Consider the following 23481-nt stretch of genomic DNA (forward strand, 5'->3'; position numbering starts at 1 on the left):
CTTGCGGCATTAGCCGCCCCCTCACCAGGTTATTCTAATTTATTTGGGGGCTTCTAAACTATGTTTTTTGCAAGGGGCTTTTAAACTAGTTAGAATATGCTGGGAAGGGTGGCAGCTTATTTTGGCAGCCACCGAGAGAACTGGACCGTATCATTTTTTCTTGCTCCCTCTCCTTTCCTCTAACCAACCTTCCCCGTCCCATTTAGTCTCATGATCATATGATATGACGACTGAACTGTGAAGCGGCCCTTGTTATCCTCATTTCAGGCCCAGAAGTCATGCAAATTGGATGTGTACAAGGGATTTTTAAGATGGCCTCGACATCAAGGGGTATGAAGATCTGCCTCATTAGTGTCTCATGCCAAGTCGCAGAAATTGGGTCAATGAGTTCGGAGTTTTTGGGCATGATCGAGTCACGGGAGATGCAACCGGCTTCAACATTCCTGGCCTGGAAATCCAGTTATCTTGTTATATCCTCGTTGTTGCTTCGTTGCCAATCCTCCTTATATTTCCATGTTGGAGAATGTTTCGTCCATCAAGAATAGCCTGCATATTTGGGAGGGATGGGACCCAAGATGGCCTCCATCAGAGAACATGTAGGGAAATATATTGCCTTAATGATCCTGGCACCGATCGTAGCTGGTGTTGTGGGACACTACTACTAGATACGATCAGTGCCAAGATAACAAGGAGGAAACGAAAGCCCCATCTTTGCTACACCAGTCCGGATTGGAGTAAATGCGGGGCGTTGATGCGTGTCGGCTGTTGCCTAATGTTAGCAACAACGACGCATGTCTCACACCCAGCAATGCACTCTCCACGAACTTGATTGGTGCCTTATGTGTAAAAAAATTCGCTTGATGCCTCCAAATGAAAAGAATCTAGTGCCCGGACAAGGCTGTCTGCGGGAAATCATCTGCCTAGCTAGCCGTCCAATCTAATGGAGGTGGCCGTTCGATCATAGCACAGTCTCATCTTCCTTTTCTGTACCACCAGCGCAACAGCTTCCATGTTGTGATGACCGATCAATTAAATCGTCGCCACAGGAAGGGGATCGGAGTGGGGGATGAGGAAGAACAGAGAGTAGGTGAGGTTGGAGAAGGAGATGAGAATAATTCAGACTTTTCCTTCGCTGCCTTGTCCAACAGAGGACGGTTCCATAAGTACAGGCACACACACACGACGGATGGCTTGGCCACATGCGGCCCAAGCCAGACCCAGTGGGCTCAGCCCACAACTCTCCTGTGCTACTCCTTCTCTTGCTAGTCCACCGCTACATCGTAGCAGGTGTGACAATTCCCCCCCCCCCTTGAGCGAGAGCGTCTTGAGACCAGCATGGAGCGTTGGGGTAGCGATGACGTAGGACGGTGTAGTCTTCCCATGTTGCCGAATCTGGAGAGAGCGAGGACCACTGAATAGAGACCTGCACGACTGAGGTGTTACCTTTCTTGACTATTCGACGATCCAGTATCAACTCGGGTTGTAGTGGTGCAGCAGTCAGGTCGGGCGGACGAGGCAATTCGGAGAAGACCGGAGAGTAGTCAGGTGTGAATGGCTTCAACTGTGATACATGGAAGACCGGATGAATGTGGCTGTTTGATGGTAACTACAGTTTGTAAGCCATAGAACCGATCCGTTGCTCGACGGTGAATGGTCCGAAGAACTTGAATGCTAATTTGGGGCAGGGACGGTTGGCCACAGTAGATTGAGCATAAGGTTGCAGCTTCAGAAGAACTTGTTCACCCACTTGGAAAGAGCGATCTGTCCTGTGGCGATCAGCCTTTTGCTTGTATCTGTTTTGAGCCCGGGCCAGCTGAACACGGAGTTGTTCATTATGTGTAGCCCAATCCAAATCTGCATCAGTATCCTATGGTATCGTGCGGGCCAGTGTGGGCAGTCCTCCCAAGTTGGGCTCCTGGCCATATAGCGCTTGGAAGGGTGAAGTGTTCAGCAAGGAGTGATGGGTGGTATTGTACCAGAACTCTGCAGTAGGTAACCATTGTCGCCATTTCTTTGGCTGGTCGTGTACGGCGCACCGAAGATACATCTCGAGACATTGGTTGACTCGTTCACTCTGACCATCCGTCTGCGGGTGATATGCTGTGGAATAGCTGAGTTTTGTTCCTGCTGCCTCCAGAAGAGCACGCCACATTGCACTGGTGAAAACCGGGTCGCGATCCGATACGATCGAGTGGGGTACTCCATGCAACTTGATAATGTTATCCCAAAATGCTCGAGCCACTGTTGTTGCTGTGAATGGATGGCGAAGAGGAACAAAGTGGGCATATTTGGTGAAGCGGTCGACCACCACCATAATCACCTCGTAGCCCTCGGACACTGGCAATCCTTCGACGAAATCCATAGTAAGGTCCCGCCACAGTTCTGATGGAATTGGGAGTGGCTGTAGTAGTCCAGGTGTTTTCAGATGTTCATGCTTGGCCTGCTGACAGATAGAACACTGATGAACATAGTCTTCCACTACTTGTTTCAGACCCCGCCAAGCGAACAGTTTCTTGACACGTTGATAAGTTGCTGTCACTCCCGAATGTCCCCCAACTGCACTTGCATGGAATGCGTTGATCAATTTGGTCTGTAGGGCTGTGTTGGCGCCAATCTAGATCCTGTTCTGGAAGCGAATGATGTCTTGGCGTAATTCGTAACCTTGATCATCCGGGCTGCACAGAGCGAGTTGTTGCAGCAAATCTTGACTGTCCGTGTCAGTTTCATAGGAGTTGCTTACTTCCTGGAGCCATTGGGGCTGACAGATGGAGAGGGCATCCAGAGAGAGCAGGTGACCGACGCGGGATAGTGCATCAGCTGTGCCATTGTCTGCGCCGCGGCGGTACTTGAAAGAAAATTGGAGACCCACCATCTTAGACATGGCCTTGCGCTGCAACTCTGTTTCCAATTGTTGATCGCTGAGATGGAAGAGGCTTTTATGATCCGTGACAATGACGAATGGGGCGCGTTGGAGGTAAGTGCGCCACTTGTCCACGGCCATGATCACCGCGAGGAACTCCTTCCCGTAGATCGATAGACGCTGATTGCGTATGCCCAGAGCCTTGCTGAGGTAGGCGATTGGGTGGCCGTCTTGCACCAGGACTGCACCCACCCCTGTGTCACACGCGTCCGTCTCGATAGAGAATGGGCGTGAGAAATCAGGCAACGCCAGGACAGGCGTGCTTGCCATGGCATCCTTGAGCAGATCGAACGCTGCTTGTGCTTGTGCCGACCAGGCGAAGCCTTTCTTGGTGAGGAGCTAAGTGAGGGGCTTGGCGATAATCCCATAACGCGGCACGAATTTGCGGTAATAGCCGGTGAGGTCCAGAAACCCGCGCAATTCTATGGCATTTGTCGGTGTGGGCCACGCGCGCATGGCACTGGTCTTGCTCGCATCTGGGGCCACGCCCTCTTTAGAGATTACATGGCCCAAATACTCGACTTGGGGTTGCGCGAACGAACACTTGGAAAGCTTGGCATATAGCTGATGCTCACGGAGGATGGAGAAGACTGTGCGTAGATGAGCTTCATGCTCCTGCAAGGTGTGACTGAAGACGAGAATGTCATCAAGAAAAGTGATCACAAACTTACGATTTGGCCCGGCGAACGCCGAGTTCATCACACATTGGAATGTGGGCGGGCCGTTGGTGACGCCGAAGGGCATGATGCGGAACTCAAAATGACCATGATGTGTCTTGAAGGCCGTCTTTTCCTCATAGCCCGCACGCATGCGAATCTGATGGTACCCCGCTCGCAAGTCAATTTTGGAGAAGAAGGCGGCACCAGAGAGTTCATCCAAGAGTTTGTCGATGACAGGAAGAGGAAACTTGTTCTTGATTGTGACGGTATTGAGATGTCGATAGTCCACACAGAAACGCCATGTTCCATCCTTCTTCTTGACCAGGAGCACCGGGGCTGCGAAGGGGCTCATGCTGTGTGTAATGATGCCCGTGCGAAGCATTTCTTCCACTTGACGTTCAATCTCGTCTTTCTGTAACGGAGAGTACCGGTAGGGTCGACAGTTGACAGGTGCTGCACCTGGCTCCAGATTAATGGCGTGATCGTACTGTCGATGGGGAGGAAGTTGGGTTGGTTCCTCGAAGATGTCACTGAACTCCGTCAGGATGCGCTGAATGGTAGGCGGAGTAGGCGTGTCAGAGTCGGATGTCGTCTCAGATATTAGCTGAATATCCACTAAAGCTGCCCCCCATATGTCATTAGCGTCATGCATTTTCCATAAGGTTGCAGCATCTAGGGCTGTGAGTTGATGTTGATCACCAATGTGCACGCCTGTCAGCTTAATTGTTTCTCCCTGACGATCAAATTGCATGGTCTTCAGGTTCTAGTCACACTGCATTGGGTTGTGCTATCCCAGCCAATCCACACCGAGCACTGCATCGTAGCCTCCTAAATCGAGGACGCGCATGTCTGTGGCAAAGGTATGTCTGTGGGAGGTCCAGGCTAGCTGAGGCACCATAGCCGTGCAGTTCAGGCTCTGTCAGTTGGCGACTCGAACCTTGATTGCTGGAATATCTGTTGTTGGAGCTTTGATGCGCTGAGCAAATGTGGAGTTCACAAAACTGTGCGTACTGCCGGAGTCGACGAGCAGCAACATAGTTTGATCACCCACTGTGGCACGCAGTCGAATAGTTTCTGGTGCTTCGGTGCCCTCCACGGCGTGAGCTGATAGGAGACAACAAATAGCATCGGTGGTTGCAGGTTCATCCAATAGTTCTAGGGCATGCACTGCATCATCAGAGAGTACTTCTCCAAAATCGCCCACTTCAATCGTCAGTAGCTGAGCAGAGCGTTTGCATTGATGATCACGGGAGTATTTGTCCCCGCAACGAAAGCAGAGGCCGTGTTGGCGTCTGTAATCCCGCAACTGCCGCTCACCCCGAAGTCGTCCGCGGCTGGCTTTGGTGCTAGGGTGATCCGCGGTGCTGGAGCGGTCGGAGAGGGCGCTGATGGTGCAGGAGGTGGCCGTCCTAGTGGTGGTACTATGCCCGACAATGGTGGTGGTCTGCCTGCAGATGGCGGTCTGAATCTGGAACGCTGAAGTTCCAATTCCTCTTCCTGAATCCTGGCAAACACTGTCACCCTGGTGATGCTGGTGGGTGCCTGAATACGCACGGCGGCGCGCAGGTCATCCTTCAGGCCAAGCAAGAATTGGGTGACGAAAAATTTGGAGCTCAGGGTTGAGTCGAGGGCAATCAGATTATACATGTGAACCTCAAACTGTTGTCTGTATTCAACCACTGTTCCTGTCTGACGGAGCTGAAGAAGATTGTGCATCGTTGACTCGAATTCCTCTGGGCCAAACTCCTCCACCACTGCACGCCGGAACATCTCCCAAGTAATATCTGAATGTGTCTGACGGAAGGCTCTAAGCCACAGTGCTGCGTGCCCTTCGACATAGAGCGCCGCCGTCGCGACCCAGTTGTGCGGCGGCACCCTATACAGCTCGAAGTATGCTAGGCAGCGATCCAGCCAGACGCGGGGTGCATCACCATCGAAGCGGGGGAAGTGGTGTTCGGGTGGCCGGACTGAGTACTCATCCCGCGGCGTCGGTGTTCTGGGCAGCTGCAAGTTGAACTGTGCATCTGGCCTCGTGAGCAGGGAAGGCCCTTCGTTGGCGAGCCGGGCGATGGCTGCCGTGCTCCCAAAAGCCTGCGGAATAGGCAGGGCACTCGGAGGAGGTGCGGTGCGCTGGGCGGGTGGAGCTGGAGGGGGCACAGGCTGCTGGATGCCGTTGGTGGCCGCCGGCGTGCGGGAACCTGCCGCGGAGGGGTCGTCCACCTGCGACGCCGATGCCATGGCGGACGAAGCCGTCGGAGAAGTCACCTTGCGCACGTCATCCACGTCGGCCTGCGTGAGCCCGATCTGCTTGGATAGGCTCTGCAGCTCGGTGGAGACGTGCGTGTTGAACGTGGACTGTGCCACCGCGCGTTTGGTCGCCAGAGCTTGCTCTTCATCGAATCTGGACAAGAGCTTCTCCATCAAGGCGGTGAGGTTTGCTGTTTGTTCCCCCATGGCAGTGAGGAGTTGCCGGGTCTGGACGGAAGGCTTGGACAGCGCCGTGGTACCCGCCCCGAACAGATCGAACCCCGCTGTGGATTTTGTGGGATCTCACCGGAGTGAATTCCCACCGACAGCGGTGGATGTTACCGATCAGTCAAAGGAGTTGAGGATGCCGCGGCGCAAAATTTTTGGGAGGAAATTGTTGGCTCTGATTACCAATTGTGACGACCGATCGATGAAATCGTTGCCACAGGAAGGGGATCGGAGTGGGGGATGAGGAAGAACAGAGAGTAGGTGAGGTTGGAGAAGGAGATGAGAATAATTCAGACTTTTCCTTCGCTGCCTTGTCCAACAGAGGACGGTTCCATAAGTACAGGCACACACACACGACGGACGGCTTGGCCACATGCGGCCCAAGCCAGACCCAGTGGGCTCAGCCCACAACTCTCCTGTGCTACTCCTTCTCCTTGCTAGTCCAGCGCTACATCGTAGCAGGTGTGACACATGTCAGCACGGGCGGCTCTGCCGGCACTCCGTTGCAACCCCAACGAAGTTTCGACGACCCACCGACGTGCTTGACTGCAGCTCCGACGGTGCTTCATTGCAACCCCGACAAAGTTATGATGACCTTCCGGCGTCCTTCACTATAGCTCCAGTGGCGCTTGATTGCAGCCGCGACAGAGCTCCAATGACCCGGAGGACACTCCAATGCAGCTCCGCCGTCGGCAACTTGCAGTATTAGCAGGTTGCATCACAACATTGTGGCCATGGACGTGTTGCTGCGTCGCAGCACATACAGTGTTAACGAGCGTCGCAACGCATCGCCAGCGGTACCGACGAGCGACCACCTGCCACGCACACAATGTGTCGCTCCCTCAGGGATGCAGCACTGCGGCAGTGAGGCGTGGGCTTCACCGTCTCTTCATTTTGCGATGGGATGTAACAACGTGGTAGCACTGTCGCTCCCTGGTTCGCAGCACCGTGGCCGAAATCCGCCATGCGAGCTCACCTCTTCTCACGTGACGAGCAAAGATGGGGAAGAGAAAAGGGAGTGGGGATGAAAACTTGTGGAGGACAAACGGGGTGAAGAGATAAGGACGGCTGGGCGAAACGTGTATGTGCCAGTGGATGTGCTAGAGGACACGTGTAAATTAGCAGCTGGCGATCATTTGTTTTCATCCGGTTGAAAACAAATGAAAATGTGTGAGACTCCAAGCGAGACCCAGCGATTTTTAATTATTATTTTCATACAATGTTTTTTATTTCGAATAGAATTAGAATATATGTTCATGATATCAAAAAATTCTGATGAATTAAAAAATGTTTGTGGATTCGAAACAGAATTTGTATTGAAAAAACGTTTGCGGTGAATTAATTTTTTTTCACAAATACAAAATATGTTCGCGGAAAATTCAAAAATGTCCATGTATTCGGATTAGAAAAATGTTCGTGAGTTAAAAATATGTTTGTGGCAAATTAAAAATATGTTTGGTTATCCGATAACAATGTTTACTTACTCAAGAAAATGTTTGCAAATTCGAATATTGTTCACGAATTTAAAAATGTTTACAAATGCACAATATGCTTGCTGTGGATTCAAAAAAGTTCACAAATTCTAGAAAATATTCAGGTATTCAGAAAATGTTCCTGAATTAAAATATATATTGGATTTGATAAATGTTTTTAGGTATTCCAAAAATGTTTGTCAGTTTGAAAATTTTGTAGTCAAAACTTTTCTTTGATTCGTAAAGTGTTTGGTATTTGAAAAATGTTCGTGAATTCGAAAACTGCTAATAAATTCGAAATATCTACACAGCAATCTCAAAAAATGTACAGGAGTTAAATTATCACAAAACGTGATGCTGCTAGGGTGGGCCAAAATACCCAACATCATCTCCAACTTGGCTATATATTTTTTATACGATAGGAAAATCCGAAGTTGCATTTTCTTGTTTGTCTTGAATGAGGTTAAAGCTACCAAAACACGTAGAAGGGACCTTACACACTCTGTTCCCTTAGCCTAAAATCTCATGATGTGTTTTAGAGTCGTGCTAGCCTGTGACGTGATTGCCTTTCTTCACCCTTCGCGTGACACCTTGTAAATTTACCACGCATGAAATATATTCGCGTGACCATTTTAGAGAGATAAGCACGTAATCGAAATTGTGAACTTGCACGGGGCCAGTGCACCATGCATCCCCACCACCATGGCCCCATATCTTCAAACAAACCATGTGAAACCTGCTTGCAAGGCAGCCTCGCTTCATCCCTTGGAGGAACTTTTCACAAGTTCACAACCCAAATATCTTTCATGTCAGGTGATCGGTACAACAGTAAAGCCTGTGCGTTTGAGTGGTTGAATCATGTACATACAACAATGACTATGGCTCCTCTATAAATACTTGCAAGGAATCATAGTGTGCTAGTAGGGAGACACGGAACAGTGAGAATGGCATCAGACAATCAAAAGATGATCAGTCAAGGTCGAGGAATAGGATGCACCAGGAATTTGAGTTGGAGTTGGAACGATCTACTTAGTGTGTACTTTGGTATCTTGGTCAGCGGCTGTCATGCTGGAAGCTACAACTACCGGCTGTTCAGTTGGCCAGAAGCGGGCCAAGATAGCAAGGACGGAAATCAAGGCCCAATCTGCGCTGCACCAGATTGGAGTAAACGAGCTTGTCGTCGTGGAGTGTTGGAACGTGCCCACGCCCTGCACCTCCGATGGCTAACCATGCAGCCCGCGTCATCCGCGTCCTCAACAGTAGCATGCACGTAGTGCTTATCTTCTCCTGCATGTTAGCAATTCCGGCTCATGCCGTTGTAACTCTCTCCCACGTTCTCACTGCTCTCTCTCTCTCATGTAAACTGTATATAAGCGCACCAGATGCATGAATACAAGTAGTGTGAGTTGTGCATGCTCTATCTTGGTATCAGACGCCGAGTCCCATCGATCCTCTTCCACCCCAGCTTCCGCTATGAACCGGCTCCTCCGCCGTACCCGCTTGGCGGACTTCGACTCCCCGGCGCCCAACCCGGTCGCCCCGTCCCTCTCGCCGCAGCGCCACCCGCCGTCGCTCCGCCTGCGGCCACACCTCTCCCCGCGGCTGTACCGGCACCGAGCCGCGCCCCTCGCCGACCGAGGCAAGGTGACTGTTCCCGAGGGCGCAGCGGCTCCTTCCTCGTCCTCCTCGCCCCCCCCCGCACGGTCCACCTCGCCCCTGCGCCTGCCGCGGGCATCCTGCGGACCGCCGGCAGCACTCCTGTGCCCCGTCCGGGTGGTGTTCTCGTCCCGCACCTTGGGATCGGCAGCTCCGTCGCCGGCACCTCGTCTCCCGCCGGCCTCCCACCCTCCATCGCGCACTACTTCGCCACCAAGCTCCAGCTCGAGTCGGGCAACTACACACGGTGGCGCCAGCTCTTCTACACCATCTCCTGCCGGTACGAGGTCCAGCACCACCTCGACGTCGCCGCCGACCCACTCGGCCAGAGCGCCGCGTGGCGTAATGATGACTTGACCATGGTGCTCTGGATGCACGGTGTGGTCGATGAAGACCTCCTCGACGTCGTCGCCACTCCGGACAGCACCGTCCACGACATCTGGTTGCAGCTTCATCTTCTCTTCATGGACAACCAGCCCGGCCGCGCCGTCATCCTCGGCCGGAGTTCCGCAACCTCGTCCAAGGCGACCTCTCCGTCGCTGAATATAGCAGGTGGCTCAAGTCCCTTGCCGATGCCCTCGCGGACGTCGGCGAGAACATCACCGACCAGTCGCTCACTCTCCAACTCATCCGCGGGCTCAACCGTAAGTTCCATGTGATGGCGACCCTGCTGCCGATGCAAATTCCTTTTCCCATGTTTGTGCAGGCGCGCTCGCGGCTACTCATGGAGGAGATATCGGCCAACGAGCGAGCGTGCTTGGATGGCCGTCCTGAAGCCACGGCGACCGCGCTCACCATCGGGCAGGGCCCCGGGAGCGCCTCCATCGAGCGGGCGCCGGATCGCGCCTCCAACGACCGAGACAAGGGCCCGGCCGCCTCTCCCACCACTGACCGCGACAAAGGAGGGCGCGGACGTGGCCGCGGGCGCGGCCGCGGCCGTGGCGCCCAGTCCTCCGGTGGCACTCCGGCTGGGCGTGGTGGAGCTCCGCCTAGCGCCGGTGCCTCTCTGCCCACTGGCTACTTCGCGCCCTACGGCGCTCTTCTGCCCGGACCGCCCCAGCCACGCGCGCCCTGGGCGGCACCCAACGCCGCCGGCGTCCTAGGTCCACGGCCGCCACCGCCCCCGCAGGCCTACCCGGTGGCCGTCGCGCCCTCCTCCAGTGGGCCAACATGGGAGCTGTATAACCAGCTATATGCGGTGCTCCAGAACCTCTCCGTCCAGCAGCAGCATGCCGGCGGCGCGCCGGACTGGTTCCTCGACACGGGCGCTACGTCGCACGTCGCAGGTAACACGGGCACCCTCACCTCGTATGGTTCCCCGTCTTTGCGTCATACCTCTGGCATCCTCGTAGGTGACGGGTCTCGATTACCTATTACTGCCGTAGGTTCCACTTCCATCTCAAACTTCTCTTTAAACGACGTACTTGTCTCTCCCACAATCATTAAGAACTTAATTTCTGTTCGTCGTTTTACTCAAGATAACTTTTGCTCAATAGAATTTGATCCGTTCGGTTTTTCCGTGAAGGACCTAGCAACGGGAAAAATAATCATGAGGTCCAATAGCCATGGCGACCTCTACCCCTTCTTCAGCAACTCCAGCGTGCAAGCGGCGCTCTCCGTCGTCTCCAATGGCCTATGGCATCTTCGTTTGGGCCACGCTAGCAATAAAGCAGTTTCTATTATAGCTCGTGATTTCCTTCCCAATTGTAATAATGACATGCCTAGCACCACTGTTTGTTCCTCATGTAAACTAGGCAAGCAGCCACGGCTGCCTTTTTCCCATTCTACTACCAAAACAAGTGCACATTTCCAATTAATCCATTGTGACTTGTGGACTTCGCCTGTCTCTAGTTTCTCCGGTTTTATGTACTATCTCGTGATACTTGACGATTACTCTCATTACTCATGGACGTTCCCGTTGCGCAACAAGTCCGACACCGCCGACACCATCACTCGTTTCTTCATGTACGTACTCACACAATTTCACGTGACCATCCAATGCATGCAATGCGATAACGGCGGGGAATTCCTCACTTCCTCCTTGCGCGACCTCTTCTCTCGCCACGGCTCCTCTTTCCGTCTCTCGTGCCCTCACACCTCTCCCCAAAACGGGAAAGCCGAGCGCCTCATCCGCACCACCAACGACATTCTTCGTGTTCTACTAATCCATGCACACCTCCCACCGCCTTTTTGGGTCGAAGCTCTTCACACCGCCACATACATCCTAAACCGGCGACCCTCCTCGGCCATTAATTTTGTGACGCCGCACTTCCTCCTCTTAGGACATCATCCTGCGTACGATCACATGCGTGCCTTCGGCTGCCTCTGCTTCCCCAACACCATTGCCACAAGCCCTCACAAACTAGCCCCGCAGTCGTCACGGTGTGTTTTCCTTGGCTACCCATTGGAGCACAAGGGCTACCGCTGCTTCGACTTAGACACGCGCAAATTTATCATCTTCCGACATGTCACGTTCGATGAAAGCACCTTTCCCTACTCCTCTGACGCCTTGCCACGCTCCTCGCCTATTCCTCTGGCCACAGAAAATCCCGGCGCCCCGATCCATCCTGAACTCCGCGCGGCCAACCCAGCTCCCTCGTACTTGCCGCGACAGAGATCCTCTCTGGATCCTGTGCCCCACGCTGGACCGCCCGTTGCATGCGCATCTCATTCGCCCGCACCCCGGGCCGCTTCTCCACCCGCTGCATGCGCCGATCGCGCGTCCACCCCGCCTGCCAGTTTGCCTGGGCCCGCGTCGCCTGCACCCACACCAGCCTCGCCTCACGCGCCTACCTCCCCACTACCCGCACCAGCCTCCCCCCTGGACGCCATCTCGCCCGATGTTTCCCATGCAGCTAGTACATGTGCGCCATGTTGGGTTTCGTAGTAATTTCAAAAAATTTCCTACGCACACGCAAGATCATGGTGATGAATAGCAAAGAGAGGGGAGAGTGTGATCTACGTACCCTTGTAGATCGACTGCGGAAGCGTTAGCACAACGCGGTTGATGTAGTCGTACGTCTTCACGATCTGACCGATCCAAGCACCGTTACTCCGGCACCTCCGAGTTCTTGGCACACGTTTAGCTCGATGACGCTCCCCGGGCTCCGATCCAGCAAAGCTTCGGGGAGGAGTTCCGTCAGCATGACGGCGTGGTGACGATCTTGATGTTCTACCGTCGCAGGGCTTCGCCTAAGCACCGCTACAATATGACCGAGGTGGAATATGGTGGAAGGGGGCACCGCACACGGCTAAGGAACGATCACGAAGATCAACTTGTGTTCATGGGGTGCCCCTTGCCTTAGTATATAAAGGGTGGAGGAGGAGGAGGCCGGCCAAGGCAATTGGTGCGGCCAGGATGCGGAGTCCTACTAGGACTCCAAGTCCTAGTAGGAGTCCACCAAGAGGGGAGGAAGGGAGAAGGAAGTGGAGGAGAAGGAAAGGTGGCCGGCCCCCTTTTCCCTAGTCCAATTCGGACCAGAGGGGAGGGGGGGCGCAGCAGCCCCTTGGCCCTTTCTCCTCTTCCCACTAAAGCCCATCAAGGCCCATTGCTTCTCCTGTAACTACCCGGTACTCCGAAAAATACCCGAATCACTCAGAACCTTTCCGATGTCCGAATATAGTCGTCCAATATATCGATCTTTACGTCTCGACCATTTCGAGACTCCTCGTCCTGTCCCCGATCTGATCCGGGACTCCAAACTCCTTCGGTACATCAAAACTCATAAACTCATAATATAACTGTCATCGAAACCTTAAGCGTGCGGACCCTACGGTTCGAGAACAATGTAGACATGACCGAGACACGTCTCCGGTCAATAACCAATAGCGGGACCTGGATGCCCATATTGGCTTCTACATATTCTACGAAGATCTTTATCGGTCAGACCGCATAACAACATACGTTGTTCCCTTTGTCATCGTATGTTACTTGCCCGGGATTCGATCGTCGGTATCCAATACCTAGTTCAATCTCGTTACCGGCAAGTCTCTTTACTCGTTCCGTAATACATCATCTCGCAACTAACTCATTAGTTGCAATGCTTGCAAGGCTTAAGTGATGTGCATTACCGAGAGGGCCCAGAGATACCTCTCCGACAATCAGAGTGACAAATCCTAATCTCGAAATACGCCAACCCAACATGTACCTTTGGAGACACCTGTAGAGCACCTTTATAATCACCCAGTTACATTGTGACCTTTGGTAGCATACAAAGTGTTCCTCCGGCAAACGGGAGTTGCATAATCTCATAGTCATAGGAACATGTATAAGTCATGAAGAAAGCAATAGCAACATACTAAACGATCGGGTGCTAAGCTAATGGAATGGATCATGTCAATCAGATCATTCACTTAATGATGTGATCCCCTTAATCAAATGACAACTCATGTCTATGGTTAGGAAACATAACCATCTTTGATCAACGAGCTAGTCAAGTAGAGGCATACTAGTGACACTCTGTTTGTCTATGTATTCACACATGTATTATGTTTCCGGTTAATACAATTCTAGCATGAATAATAAACATTTATCATGTAATAAGGAAATAAATAATAACTTTATTATTGCCTCTAGGGCATATTTCCTTCAGTCTCCCACTTGCACTAGAGTCAATAATCTAGTTCACATCGCCATGTGATTTAACAGCAATAGTTCACATCACCATGTGATTAACACCCATAGTCCACATCGATATGTGACCAACACCCAAAGGGTTTACTAGAGTCAGTAATCTAGTTCACATCGTTATGTGATTAACACCCAAAGAGTACTAAGGTGTGATCATGTTTTGCTTGTGAGATAATTTTAGTCACCGGGTCTGTTATGTTTAGATCCGTAAGTATTCTGTAAATATTTATGTCAACAATGCTCTGCATGGAGCTACTCTAGCTAATTTCTCCCACTTTCAATATGTAGCTAGATTGAGACTTAGATTCATCTAGATTAGTGTCAAAACTTGCATCGACATAACCCGTTACGACAAACCTTTTGTCACTTCCATAATCGACAAACATATCCTTATTCCACTAAGGATAATTTTGACCATTGTCCAGTCATCTACTCCTAGATCAGTATTGTACTCCCTTGCCAAACTCAGTAGTAGGGTATACAATAGATCTGGTACACAGCATGGCATACTTTATAAAACCTATGGCTGAGGCATAGGGAATGACTTTCATTCTCTTTCTATCTTCTGCCATGGTCGGGCTTTGAGTCTTACTCAATTTCGCACCTTGTAACACAGGCAAGAACTCTTTCTTTGACTGTTCCATTTTGAACTATTTCAAAATCTTGTCAAGGTATGTACTCATTGAAAAAAAAACTTATCAAGCGTCTTGATCTATCTCTATAGATCTTGATGCTCAATATGTAAGCAGCTTCACCGAGGTCTTTCTTTGAAAAATTCCTTTCAAACACTCCTTTATGCTTTGCAGAATAATTCTACATTATTTCCGATCAACAATATGTCATTCACATATACTTATCAGAAATGTTGTAGTGCTCCCACTCACTTTCTTGTAAATACAGGCTTCACCGTAAGTCTGTATAAAACTATATGCTTTGATCAACTTATGAAAGCGTATATTTCAACTCCGAGATGCTTGCACCAGTCCATAGATGGATCGCTGGAGCTTGCTTATTTTGTTAGCACCTTTAGGATTGACAAAACCTTCTGATTGCATCATAGACAACTCTTACTTTAAGAAATCCATTAAGGATTGCAGTTTTGTTATCCATTTGCCAGATTTCATAAAATGCGGCAATTGCTAACATGATTTGGACAAACTTTTAAGCATCTATACGAGTGAGAAAATCTCATCGTAGTCAACACCTTGGACTTTGTCGAAAACCTTTTGCGACAATTCTAGCTTTATAGATAGTAACACTACTATCAGCGTCCGTCTTTCTGTTGAAGATCCATTTATTTTCTATGACTTGCCGATCATCGGGCAAGTCAACCAAAGTCCATACTTTGTTCTCATACATGAATCCCATCTCAGATTTCATGGCCTCAAGCCATTTTGTGGAATCTGGGCTCACCATCGCTTCTTCATAGTTCGCAAGTTCGTCATGGTCTAGTAACATGACTTCCAGAATAGGATTACCGCACCACTCTGGTGCGGATCTCACTCTGGTTTACCTACGAGATTCGGTAGTAACTTGATCTGAAGTTACATGATCATCATCATTAGCTTCCTCACTAATTGGTGTAGTAGTCACAAGAACAGATTTTTGTGATGAACTACTTTCTAATAAGGGATATGGTACAATTACCTTATCAAGTTCTACTTTCCTCCCACTCACTTCTTTTGAGAGAAACTCCTTTTCTGAAAAGGATCCATTCTCAGCAACGAATAACTTGCCTTCGGATCTGTGATAGAAGGTGTTCCCAACTGTCTCCTTTGGGTATCCTATGAAGACACATTTCTCCGATTTGGGTTTGAGCTTATCAGGTTGAAACTTTTTCATATAAGCATCGCAACCCCAAACTTTAAGAAACGACAACTTTGGTTTCTTGCCAAACCACAGTTCATAAAGCGTCGTCTCAACGGATTTTAATGGTGCCCTATTTAACGTGAATGCAGCTGTCTCTAATGCATGACCCCAAAATGATAGTGGTAAATCAGTAAGAAACATCATAGATTGCACTATATCCAATAAAGTACGGTTATGACGTTCGGACACACCATTATGCTGTGGTGTTCCAGGTGGCATGAGTTTGTGAAACTATTCCACATTGTTTTAATTGAAGACAAAACTCGTAACTCAAAAAAAAATTGTCTCCGCGATCAGATCATAGAAACCTTATTTTTCTTGTTACGATGATTTTCCACTTCACTCTAAAATTCTTTGAACCTTTCAAATGTTTCAGACTTATGTTTCATCAAGTAGATATACCCATATCCGCTCAAATCATCTGTGAAGTTCAGAAAATAACGATACTTGCCGTGAGCCTTAACACTCATCGGACCGCATACATCAGTATGTATTATTTCCAATAAGTCAGTTGCTCGCTTCGGAGAACGGAGTCTTAGTCATCTTGCCCATGAGGCATGGTTCGCAAGCATCAAGTGATTCATAATCAAGTGATTCCAAAATCCCATCAGCATGGAGTTTCTTCATGCGCTTTACACCAATATGACCTAAACGGCAGTGCTACAAATAAGTTGCACTATCATTATTGACTTTGCATCTTTTGGCTTCAATATTATAAAAATGTGTATCACCACGATCGAGATTCAACAAACCATTTTCATTGGGTGTATGACCATAGAAGGTTTTATTCATGTAAACAGAACAACAATTTATTCTCTTACTTTAAATGAATAACCGTATTACAATAAACATGATCAAATCATATTCATGCTTAATGCAAACACCAAATAACACTTATTCAGGTTCAACACTAACCCCGAAAGTATAGGGAGTGTGCGATGATGATCATATCAATCTTGGAACCACTTCCAACACACATCGTCGCTTCACCCTTAACTAGTCTCTGTTTATTCTGCAACTCCCGTTTCGAGTTACTAATCTTAGCAACTGAACTAGTATCAAATACTGAGGGGTTGCTATAAACACTAGTAAAGTACACATCAATAACATGTATATCAAATATACTTATGTTCACTTTGCCATCCTTCTTATCTGCCAATCACTTGGGGTAGTTCTGCTTCCAGTGACCAGTCCCTTTGCAGTAGAAACACTTAGTCTCAGGCTTAGGACCAGACTTGGGCATCTTCACTTGAGCAGCAACTTGCTTGCTATTCTTCTTGAAGTTCCCCTTCTTCCCTCTGCCCTTTTCTTGAAACTAGTGGTCTTGTCTACCATCAACACTTGATGTTTTTCTCGATTTCTACCTTCGCCAATTTCCGCATTACGTAGAGCTTGGGAATCGTTTCCGTTATCCCTTGCATATCATAGTTCATCACGAAGTTCTACTAACTTGGTGATGGTGACTAGAGAATTCTGTCAATCACTATCTTATCTGGAAGATTAACTCCCACTTGATTCAAGCGATTGTAGTACTCAGACAATCTGGGCACATGCTCACTAGTTGAGCGATTCTCCTCCATCTTTTAGCTATAGAACTTGTTGGAGACTTCATATCTCTCAACTCGGGTATTTGTTTGAAATATTAACTTCAACTCCTGGAACATCTCATATGCTCCATGACGTTCAAAACGTCTTTGAAGTCCCGATTCTAAGCCATTAAGCATGGTGCACTAAACTATCAAATAGTCATCATATTGAGCTAGCCAAACGTTCATAACGTCTGCATCTGCTTCTGCAATAGGTCCGTCACCTAGCGGTGCATCAAGAACATAATTTTTCTGTGCAGCAATGAGGATAAACCCCAGATCACGGATCCAATCCGCATCATTGCTACTAACATTTTTCAACACAATTTTCTCTAGGAACATATCAAAATAAACACAGGGAAGCAACAACGCGAGCTATTGATCTACAACATGATTTGCAAAATACTACCGAGACTAAGTTCATGATAAATTTAAGTTCAATTTAATCATATTACTTAAGAACTCCCACTTAGATAGACATCCCTCTAATCCTCTAAGTGATCACGTGATCCAAATCAACTAAACCATGTCCGATCATCACGTGAGATGGAGTAGTTTCATTGGTGAACATCACTATGTTGATCATATCTACTATATGATTCACGCTCGACCTTTCGATCTCCGTGTTACGAGGCCATATCTGTATATGCTTGGCTCGTCAAGTATAACCTGAGTATTCTTCGTGTGCAACTGTTTTGCACCCGTTGTATTTGAACGTAGAGCCTATCACACCCGATCATCACGTGGTGTCTCAGCACGAAGAACTTTCGCAACGGTGCATACTCAGGGAGAACACTCCTTGATAATTTAGTGAGAGATCATCTTATAATGCTACCGTCAATCAAAGCAAGATAAGATGCATAAAAGATAAACATCACATGCAATCAATATAAGTGATATGATATGGCCATCATCATCTTGTGCTTGTGATCTCCATCTCCGAAGCACCGTCATGATCACCATCGTCACCGGTGCGACACCTTGATCTCCATCGTAGCATCGTTGTCGTCTCGCCAATCTTATGCTTCCACGACTATCGCTACCGCTTAGTGATAAAGTAAAGCATTACAGCGCGATTGCATTGCATACAATAAAGCGACAACCATATGGCTCCTGCCAGTTGCCGATGACTCGGTTACAAAACATGATCATCTCATACAATAAAATTTAGCATCATCTCTTGACCATATCACATCACAACATGCCCTGCAAAAACAAGTTAGACGTCCTCTACTTTGTTGTTGCAAGTTTTACGTGGCTGCTACGGGCTTAAGCAAGAACCAATCTTACCTATGCATCAAAACCACAACGATATTTTGTCAAGTTGGTGCTGTTTTAACCTTCGCAAGGACCGGGCATAGCCACACTCGGTTCAACTAAAGTTGGAGAAACTGTCACCCGCAAGCCACCTATGTGCAAAGCACGTCGGGAGAACCGGTCTCGCGTAAGCGTACGCGTAATGTCAGTCCAGGCCGCTTCGTCCAACAATACCGCCAAACCAAAGTATGACATGCTGGTAAGCAGTATGACTTATATCGCCCACAACTCACTTGTGTTCTACTCGTGCATATAACATCAACATATAAAACCTAGGCTCTAATACCACTGTTGGGTTTCGTAGTAATTTTAAAAAAATTCCTACGCACACGCAAGATCATGGTGATGCATAGCAACGAGAGGGGAGAGTGTGATCTACGTACCCTTGTAGATCGACTGCGAAAGCGTTAGCACAACGCGGTTGATGTAGTCGTACGTCTTCACGATCCGACCGATCCAAGCACCGTTACTCCGGCACCTCCGAGTTCTTGGCACACGTTTAGCTCGATGACGCTCCTCGGGCTCCGATCCAGCAAAGCTTCGGGGAGGAGTTCCGTCAGCATGACGGCGTGGTGACGATCCTGATGTTCTACCGTCGCAGGGCTTCGCCTAAGCACCGCTACAATATGACCGAGGTGGAATATGGTGGAAGGGGGCACAGCACACGGCTAAGGAACGATCACGAAGATCAACTTGTGTTCATGGGGTGCCCCTTGCCTCAGTATATAAAGGGTGGAGGAGGAGGAGGCCGGCCAAGGCAATTGGTGCAGCCAGGATGCGGAGTCCTACTAGGACTCCAAGTCCTAGTAGGAGTCCACCAAGAGGGGAGGAAGGGAGAAGGAAGTGGAGGAGAAGGAAAGGTGGCCGGCCCCCTTTTCCCTAGTCCAATTCGGACCAGAGGGGAGGGGCGGCGCAGCAGCCCCTTGGCCCTTTCTCCTCTTCCCACTAAAGCCCATCAAGGCCCATTGCTTCTCCCGTAACTACCCGATACTCCGAAAAATACCCGAATCACTCAGAACCTTTCCGATGTCCGAATATAGTCGTCCAATATATTGATCTTTACGTCTCGACCATTTCAAGACTCCTCGTCATGTCCCCAATCTCATCCGGGACTCCGAACTCCTTCGGTACATCAAAACTCATAAACTCATAATATAACTGTCATCGAAACCTTAAACGTGCGGACCCTACGGTTCGAGAACAATGTAGACATGACCGAGACACGTCTCCGGTCAATAACCAATAGCGGGACCTGGATGCCCATATTGGCTCCTACATATTCTATGAAGATCTTTATCGGTCAGACCGCATAACAACATACGTTGTTCCCTTTGTCATCGGTATGTTACTTGCCCGGGATTCGATCATCGGTATCCAATACCTAGTTCAATCTCGTTACCGGCAAGTCTCTTTACTCGTTTCGTAATACATCATCTCGCAACTAACTCATTAGTTGCAATGCTTGCAAGGCTTAAGTGATGTGCATTACCGAGAGGGCCCACAGATACCTCTCCGACAATCGGAGTGACAAATCCTAATCTCGAAATACGCCAACCCAACATGTACCTTTGGAGACACCTGTAGAGCACCTTTATAATCACCCAGTTACGTTGTGACGTTTGGTAGCACACAAAGTGTTCCTCCGGCAAACGGGAGTTGCATAATCTCATAGTCATAGGAACATGTATAAGTCATGAAGAAAGCAATAGTAACATACTAAACGATCGGGTGCTAAGCTAATGGAATGGGCCATGTCAACCAAATCATTCACTTAATGATGTGATCCCATTAATCAAATGACAACTCATATCTATGGTTAGGAAACATAACCATCTTTGATCAACGAGCTAGTCAAGTAGAGGCATACTAGTGACACTCTGTTTGTCTATGTATTCACACATGTATTATGTTTCCGGTTAATACAATTCTAACATGAATAATAAACATTTATCATGTAATAAGGAAATAAATAATAAATTTATTATTGCCTCTAGGGCATATTTCCTTCACCTGTCCCCTACCTTCCACCACGCGTTGTACCAGTCACTGCTCCTACTAACTCTCATCGCATGCGCACGCGTAGCAAGTCCGGTTTTGCTCAGCCCAAAGTTCTTCACGCCATCAACCCTGCCATCAGTCCTATTCCCTCCTCTTACCGTGTCGCTCTTCGAGACCCCAACTGGTACGCCGCGATGCTTGAGGAATATAACGCACTGGTGCGGAATAATACTTGGTGTTTAGTGTCTCGTCCTGCAGGTGCAAATGTCGTCACAGGCAAATGGATCTTCCGGCACAAGTTCCACCCGGATGGTACGCTCGCCCGGTACAAAGCCCGGTGGGTGCTTCGCGGCTTCACACAGCAGGCCGGCATCGACTACGTCGAGACTTTCAGTCCCGTCGTCAAGCCGGCCACTATCCGGGCGGTGCTGAGCATCGTCGCTGGCAAGTCATGGCCCATTCATCAGTTGGACATCAAGAACGCCTTCCTCCACGGCCACCTTGCAGAGACGGTGTACAGTCATCAACCGTCCGGCTTCGTCGATACTGCCTCGCCATCCCATGTGTCCCGGCTGAACCGTTCGTTGTACGGTCTCAAGCAGGCACCTCGGGCATGGTTCACTCGCTTCACCACCTACCTGCGGACCCTCGGGTTCGTCGCATCGCGCTCGGACTCGTCGCTCTTCATCCTTCGTCGCGGTGATCACCTCGCCTACCTACTACTGTACGTCGACGACATCATCCTCACCGCCAGCTCCGACAAGGCACTCCGCTCCGTCATCCAGGCGTTGCATCGCGAGTTCACGATGACCGACCTCGGCGCGCTCCACCACTTCCTCGGCATCAACGTCACCACCATGGCGGGCGGGCTATTCCTCTCGCAGGAACAGTATGCACTGGAGATCCTCGATCGCGCGGGCATGCTTAACTGCAAGCCCATCTCTACTCCGGTCGACACGCTGGCCAAGCTCTCCACCGACATCGGGCCTCTCTTCCACGACCCGTCGCTCTACCGCAGCTTGGCTGGGGCTCTTCAGTACATCACACTGACGCGCCCCGACCTCTCCTACGCCGTCCAGCAGTGTTGCATGTTTATGCATGCCCCGCATGATTGCCACTTCCAGCTCGTGAAGCGCATTCTCAGGTACTTGCGCGGCACGACTCATCTCGGGCTTCGGATCCATCGTGATGCCGGCACCGAGCTTGTCGCCTACTCCGACGCGGACTGGGCCGGGTGTCCTGACACGCACAAGTCCACCTCGGGCTACTGTGTGTTCCTTGGCGCTAACCTCCTTAGTTGGTCGGCCAAGCGACAGAACACAGTCTCCCGATCGAGCGCCGAGGCGGAGTACAGGGCAATGGCCAACGCGGTTGCTGAGTCAGTGTGGCTTCGCCAACTGCTTGGTGAGCTCCACCAACCGCCGTCGCGGGCCACCGTGATCTACTGCGACAACATCAGCGCCGTGTACATGTCCAGCAACCCCGTGCAGCATCAACGCACCAAGCACATCGAGATTGATCTTCACTTCGTCCGTGAACGCGTTGCACTTGGTGAGATTCGCGTTCTTCACGTGCCCACGAGCTCGCAGTTCGCCGACATCTTCACCAAAGGACTGCCGACGAGCGTCTTCAACGACTTCCGGTCCAGTCTCAACGTCAGCGAGTTCCCCATTTCGACTGCGCGGGGGGGGGGGGGGGGGGGGGGGGGGGGGGGGTGGAACGTGCCCACGCCCTGACCACCTCCGATGGCTAACCATGCAGCCCGCGTCATCCGCGTCCTCAACAGTAGCATGCACGTAGTGCTTATCTTCTCCTGCATGTTAGCAATTCCGGCTCATGCCGTTGTAACTTTCTCCCACGTTCTCACTGCTCTCTCTCTCTCATGTAAACTGTATATAAGCGCACCAGATGCATGAATACAAGTAGTGTGAGTTGTGCATGCTCTATCTTGGAGAACTTAGGGCATGTACATCATTTCAGACATACTCGTCCGTCTGTAGTATCTCTGCACATCACCTGTAGACAGTACAAGAAATAATACGATACAACAGGTGTCTGTTCTGTTTGGATGTAACGACCCTCCAACCGCTTGTAAATTATGCTAATCAAATGCTATCTTGGTAGTTGCCGCACATTTGTATAATCTGATTACACTTGCCAATTAAACCATGCCATATCAGTACATAGTAGCACACACACAAAAAAAGTAGTACACATGCTACTATAAGATAAGAAGAGCGACTGTATGTGCAGCCTTGATTTTCTCTTGACAAGCATGAGCACGGCACATGCTTAACGATTGATCATATTTGAACTATACGGAGTAAACAAAATATAACAAACCTTGCTGAAACTTATTTTTGTTCACGCAAGACAGACCTGACGAGAAAGGGGAAAGTTATTTTTTTCTGGAACTTGCGATTCTCCTGGCCCACGATAAGCGACGCACCGTATGCAGCATGGATTAGGCAGTCGGTAGGCTGCGATTTTCATCGAAGTAGATCATTTGTATGTTAGCAGATAGATTAGTTCATTTCACAGCTTGTGACGTCTTACGGCATAAGCCACCCCCTTCCCAGTTTATTCGAGAAGCCGATTCTAATTTTTTTGGGTCTTCTATGCTAGTTATTGTGCGGCAGGCATCCAAGCTACTTAGAATATGCTGGGGAGGGGGGCAACTTATTTTGGCAGCCACCAAAAGAACTGGACTGTTTCCCGCAAAAAAAGAAGAAGATCTGGACTGTATTGTTTTTCATCCTCCCTCTCCTCCATGTCATTTAAATTCCTAAATGGCTTATATTATAGACAACTATCTGGATATCATTGTACACGTCCTTAGGGACTCCGTGTGCTAGTGAGAGGGCATCAAAGAACAAAGACACAGGTTGGCCGCTGTTGT

The 23481-nt window shown here is 49.6% G+C and overlaps 2 pseudogenes; one reads left to right on the top strand and one right to left on the bottom strand.

Annotated features, from left to right (window-relative positions):
• Window positions 1-2614: 2614 nt before the first annotated feature.
• LOC125532993 lies at window positions 2615-6033 on the bottom strand (annotated as a pseudogene).
• A 3910-nt stretch (window positions 6034-9943) lies between these two features.
• LOC125536900 lies at window positions 9944-10745 on the top strand (annotated as a pseudogene).
• Window positions 10746-23481: the final 12736 nt, after the last annotated feature.

The sequence above is a fragment of the Triticum urartu genome, chromosome 1, assembly GCF_003073215.2.
Source record: "Triticum urartu cultivar G1812 chromosome 1, Tu2.1, whole genome shotgun sequence".
NCBI classification, from domain to species: domain Eukaryota; kingdom Viridiplantae; phylum Streptophyta; class Magnoliopsida; order Poales; family Poaceae; genus Triticum; species Triticum urartu.